This window comes from Eubalaena glacialis, chromosome 9 (assembly GCF_028564815.1).
Source record: "Eubalaena glacialis isolate mEubGla1 chromosome 9, mEubGla1.1.hap2.+ XY, whole genome shotgun sequence".
NCBI lineage: Eukaryota > Metazoa > Chordata > Mammalia > Artiodactyla > Balaenidae > Eubalaena > Eubalaena glacialis.
The window spans coordinates 125,025,459-125,031,310 of record NC_083724.1 but is presented as its reverse complement, the minus strand read 5'-3'; the positions used below and the strand labels follow the sequence as shown (position 1 = coordinate 125,031,310).

Genomic DNA, 5,852 nt, shown 5'->3' with positions numbered 1-5,852 from the left:
ATACTCACCTGGCAGGGGAGATACCATGATCACGAAGGTGGTTTTCCCAGGTTGAGGCTTATCCATTGCACTCTGGATGTGCTGACCCCTGCGATTTCCCCAAATGTAGGAAACTCGACTGCATAATTTGTCGTAGTGCGGGACTGCGTTTGCGCTTTCCCCTGTTAAAAAAAGAAAAAAAAAAAAGAAACACAAGGAAAACTGTCTAAAATCTGTTCAGTAGTGCTGCTTACAGGGAAACCTTGCATCCTGAAATTCCATGCTCTTCATCTAAACTCTCCAGGGAAATGGGCTGTAATTATTTATGAACAATACAGCTTTCCATTTTTCCTTTTTTTAAAATTTGAAATATAGTTGACACACAATATTACATTAGTTTCAAGTGTACAACATACTGATTCAATGTTATATACATTACAAATTGATCACCATGTCAGTCTGGTTACTATCTGTCACCACGCAAGGGTATTACAATATTATTGACTACATTCCCTGTGTTCTACCTTACAACCCTGTGACTTAGTTATTTTATAACTGGAAGTTTGTACCTCATAATCCCCTTCACCTATTTCACCCATCTTCCCACCCTATTCCCTCTGGTGACCACCAGTTTGTTCTCTGTACCTATGAGTCTGTTTTGGTTTTATGTTTGTTAATTTGTTGTGTTTTTCAGATTCCACATATAAGTAAAATCGTACAGTATTTGTCTTTCTCTGTCCAACTTATTTCCCTTAGCATAATACCCTCTAGGTCCAGCCATGTTGTCATAAATGGCGGGATTTCATTCTTTCTTATGGCTGAGTAATATTCCATAGCATATACATACTACATCTTCTTTATCCATTCATCTGTTGATGGTGATGTAACACTTTTCATCCAATAATTCTCTAACAGTCATAAAGGGAAATCATGTGACTGTATATCTGTAATTAAGGAATTGTTCATGCTCAGAACAGAATTTATGGACACTCCAAAACCAGAATCTGACTTACTATGTTTGCTCTGGTTGCTTTTAAATTAAACATGTAATGGAAAAATATGTGTTTACTAAAATAAGTAGTCTAGTCACGCCTATTGAATCTAATTTCTTACCAAAAGTTAAATTGAACTAACCTATGACACTTTTTAGGACATGCCAAATTGTCTAAATAAAACAGTAAATCTATACACCAGTAACAGGTTCGATTTTAGAACAATTTGCTTCTTTGAAATAATATAGAAACAAAAAAGCTTCTCAGACTCTTCAGGTACTATTTAAACATGAACGAGTACATGAATTACTTGATTCCTTGACGTCTCCTAAGATAATTTCTGTCATAAAGGTAGATTCTCACAATAAACCAGATACTATAAGAGCTAGTATCTTATACTGTACACAATATAGACTTACTTTAGAAATTCCATAGAAATATATAGGAATACTTTAGAAAGTACTTTAGCAGGTTTTCATCTGAACCATGCTACTCCAACTAAAGTGTATACAAAAGGCCTTCTTACCAAATCAAAAAGTCACACATCTATGGAGATTTGTAGATACACAACGTCTACACTACAGAATTCGGAAATAATGCCCCAGAGAATGATTGTGTTGTAAGAACCATGATCCCTCAAGCATCTGTTCTCATGCCCAAGTCCGTTTATTTATTTAATTCATTGCTTGTTCTATTCCAGATCATAGATATAGCCGTTTCAATACTCTTAGCTCCTACCCCCATGGGAAAGAACTTTATAGAGTCCGCTGTTTATGCCTTTAGTCTAGACATTTTGCCTTTAGTCTAGACATTCTGTTCATTTCTAAAGTTCATTTCTAAAGTTACTGAGGCCAGCACCTTTTGCCCCGCCACTGACAGTGAGTTTTCTCATACATTTTAGATTACGTGTATTCTACCCTGTGACACTCCCACTTCCTTGATTGCTTGATTTGAATAGGTTTCAATTGACTCGTGGGACCATAAAAATCTATGGTTTAGACAGATGCACGGTGGCAGAGGTCCATCGCTAAGGTATCTGAACTGCGGCGTGATCTGTTTACCATCTCTTAGTTTGCCTTTTCCAGAACGTCATATAAACGGGGTCATACAGTGTGTAGGCTCTTGAGCTTGGATTCTTTCACTTGTGAAGGCAGAATCAAAACGGAATAGGTGATTATAAGAGAGCTCTTTAGCATGGGGCTGGGAGGTCATTTAGAAAGTGTGACTTATCACATCTCAGCCTGAATGGAATCTGACCTTCTGACTCGATGAAGTCATCCGGAGCATCTGCCAAAAGCTCATGACAGGTACAGTATTGCCATTTGTAGAGTGTCTTCCACGCAGTGCAGGAAGAGAAGGGCGTGAACTCTGACCCGTGAGGGAGGCGCGGCCTGCACTTCCTGCACGGACCACAGGGTGGCGCCGAGCCCGCCTCTCTGACCCACAGCGCATGCGCGTTCCCCGCGGACTCGGCTCTGAGCGCAGCTGAGAGGACTTGTGTCTCCTCAGTCGACGGTGGGGCTGCGGCTGGGACGCTGAGCTCAGCGTCTCTGCTGACAGGAGCTCGGTCTTCTCAGGACTCGCTGGGGTTTCGGTTTCAGGACAACGTGGGGCTGCGTCCACGCTGACGGGAGCTGGGTTTCCTGAGGACGCAGGCGACGCGGGGAGGAAAAGGTGAGGAAAATTGGGGAAAAGTGGGGAGAAGCTTCCTGGGGGCGACTGACGGCTGAGGGGGCCCGTCTTCGTGCCACCCAGAAGGGCTTGGTGTGCAAAGCTGGGTTTTAGGTCAGGCTGGTGTGCGGTGGAGCCGCGTGGGTTATGGGGTGTGCAGTCTTCCCAGCACCGTTTTCCGTGGGGCTGCCCTTCCCCTCGGTGTGTCCTTGGCCCCCTTGTCGTAAATTAACGGCCCCCGCCCGTGCGGGGTGGACTCTGGGCTCTCCGTCCCGTCCCTCTGGTCTGTGCGCCTGTTTTGAGCCAGTTCCGCACTGTTTTGGTGGCTGTAGCTTCGCCATGTGGTGTGAAGTCAGGGAGGGAGGTGCCTCCGGCCTGTTCTCCTTTCTCAGGGTCGCCTTGGCCATTTGGGGTCCTTTGTGGTTCCACACAGACATTAGGAGGATTTGCTCCGTTTCTGTGGCAAACACCATCGGAGGTTAGGCAGGGCCTGCGTTCACAGCGCACGCTGCTTTGGGCAGAACGGACATTTTAGCAGTATTCTTCCGCCCCATGAGCACGGGGTGTCTTTCCACGGATATGTGTCTTCCTCAATTTCTTCATCACGGTCTTAAAGTTTTCAGTGTGCAGGTCTCTCACGTCCTTGGTTAAATCTATTCCTTGGTATTTTGGTCTTTTGGATGCAGTTGTAAACTGGATTCTTTCTGATGGTTCGTGATTCGTGTTTAGAAAGACAATTGATTTTGTAACTTTACTGAATTCGTTGATTCGTTCTAATAGTTTTTTTTGTGGACTGATGTAGAAAATTGGAACTTGGAAATCCCACTGCTTTTTTCACAGCCAGGTCATGCGCAACACGCAAGACACAGTGGCTCCTAATCGAATCTCCCCACGGTGCTTGTAAGTTACACGTGGACTCCTAGGAGGGCAATCAGGTCCACGACTTTGTGTGAGCGGGATCTGCGTAGGGCGTGGCCTCTGTTAGGAAGTGTGATGTTTTCTCCGCTTTTCTGGTGTGGTTTTTTTTTTTTTAATTTTTATTTATTTATTTATTTATTTTTGGCTGTGTTGGGTCTTCGTTTCTGTGCGAGGGCTTTCTCTAGTTGTGGCGAGCGGGGGCCACTCTTCATCGCGGTGCGCGGGCCTCTCACCATCGCTGCCTCTCTTGTTGCGGAGCACGGGCTCCAGACGCGCAGGCTCAGTAGTTGGGGCTCACGGGCCTAGTTGCTCCGCGGCATGTGGGATCTTCCCAGACCAGGGCTCGAACCCGTGTCCCCTGCATTGGCAGGCAGATTCTCAACCACTGCGCCACCAGGGAAGCCCCTCTGGTGTGGTTTTGATAAGTTATTTACTTTCTAGTCATTTCAAACATACAGAAAACTTCCAATAGCAGAACAAAGCCCTGTGTATCTGCACCCTCAGATTCCCCAGCCGTCCTTGCTTCACTGCATTAGCCACGCCACACAAAATACTCCAGTGTGTTTTACCCACACCAGGGCACTCTTCCAGGCAACTAACTAGCAGGTAACCACCCAATGAGGAAATTATTATCATGGTTTCCACATTAGAATCCAATCCACAGGCCCACTTCAGCTTCCACCAGCTGCCCCAAGTCAACGGAAATGTCTTTTCCCATACTGATCCAGTGTTCTTTTCTGGGGACCATTACTGATACTTTCTCTCATTTTCACAACTTTGATGGATTTAAAGCACACAAGGTGAGTAGGTGATCTGGTTGGCTTTTTCTATATGACTTTTTTTTTTTTTTTTTTTAACTAAGGGTGTTTTCAATGTTCATCCATATTGTAACATGTATTGGTGCTTCCCTGATTTTTTGTTGTTGTTGTGATTAAATATACATTACATAACATATTCCATTTAAATGGTTTTAAGTATACAGTTTTATGACATTAACTCCATTTACATCGTTGTACAAATATCCTCACCATCCATCTCCAGAACTTTTCAATTTTCACCAGCAAAACTCTGTAGCCATTAGACACTAATTCCCCTCAGCCCCTGGCAACTGCATTCTACTTTCTGCCTTTGAATTTGACTTGCCTGGGTACCTCGTCTAAGTGGAATCATATCATTTTTGACCTTTTGTGACAGGGTTATTTCACTTGTCAGAATGACTTCAGGGTTCACATACATCGTAGTGTGTGTCAGAATTTCCTTAGTTTTTAAGGCTAAATAATATTCCATCCTGTGTACGATACAGTTAGTTTATCCATTCATCCATCAGGGGACACTTGGGTCACTTCCACCTTTTGCTATTGTGATTAATGCTGTTATGACTATGTACAAATATGTACAAAAAGAGAGATGTGTACAAATATCTCTTTCAGTCTCTGCTTTCAATCTGTTGAGTATATACTCTGATGTGGAATTAATGGATCATACCTTAATTCTATGTTGAATTTTTTGAGGAACTGCTATACTGTTTTCCACAGAGGCTGCACCATTATACTTTATAAATTGTATGGTGGAATAATATGGCAGTTTATGGATCTACCCCATTTTGTTTATAGATTTACCCATTGATGGACATTTGCCTTGTTTCTACTATTTGGCTGTTGTGAACAGTGCTGCTATCAATATATGTGTACAGGTTTCTGTATGAGCACCTGTTTTCAACTCTTTGGCCTATATATATCTAGAAGTGGAGTTTTTGAACAATATGGTATTTGTATATTTATATTGTAAACATAAGTTGCACCATTTTACCTTTACACAAGTAATATTTAAGGGTTTTAAATTCTCTACATTGTTGCCAAGATTTGTTATTTTTAGCTTTCTTGATTGTAACTATTTTAGAATGTGTGAAGGAGTTCTTGCATTGTGGTTTTACTTTGCATTTCCATCATGACTAATGATGTTTGACATCTTTTCATCTGCTCGTTGACCATTTGTATGTCTTGTGTGGAGAACGGTCTATTCAAGTCCTTTGTCCATTTTTAAAATTGGGTTATTTGTCTTTTTGTTGATGAGTTGTAAAAATTCTTGATGTAATTTGGTTAAAGACTCATCAGTACATAATGTGCACATATTTTCTTCCGTTCTGTGGGCTGTCTTTTCACTTTCTGGATTGCATCTTTTGATGCAAAAAGTTTGTAATTTTAAAGAAGTCCAATTTATCTATTTTTTCTTTTGTTGCTTGTGCTTTGGTGTCAGATCTAAGACACCATTGCTAAATCCAAGGTTATGAAG

The 5,852-nt window shown here is 42.2% G+C and overlaps 1 non-coding gene across 1 annotated transcript; it reads left to right on the top strand.

The window, feature by feature from the left end:
- LOC133098484 (U1 spliceosomal RNA) lies at positions 1-164 on the top strand. The gene has a single exon (XR_009702184.1). It is a non-coding gene; the product is annotated as a U1 spliceosomal RNA (small nuclear RNA).
- Positions 165-5,852: the final 5,688 nt, after the last annotated feature.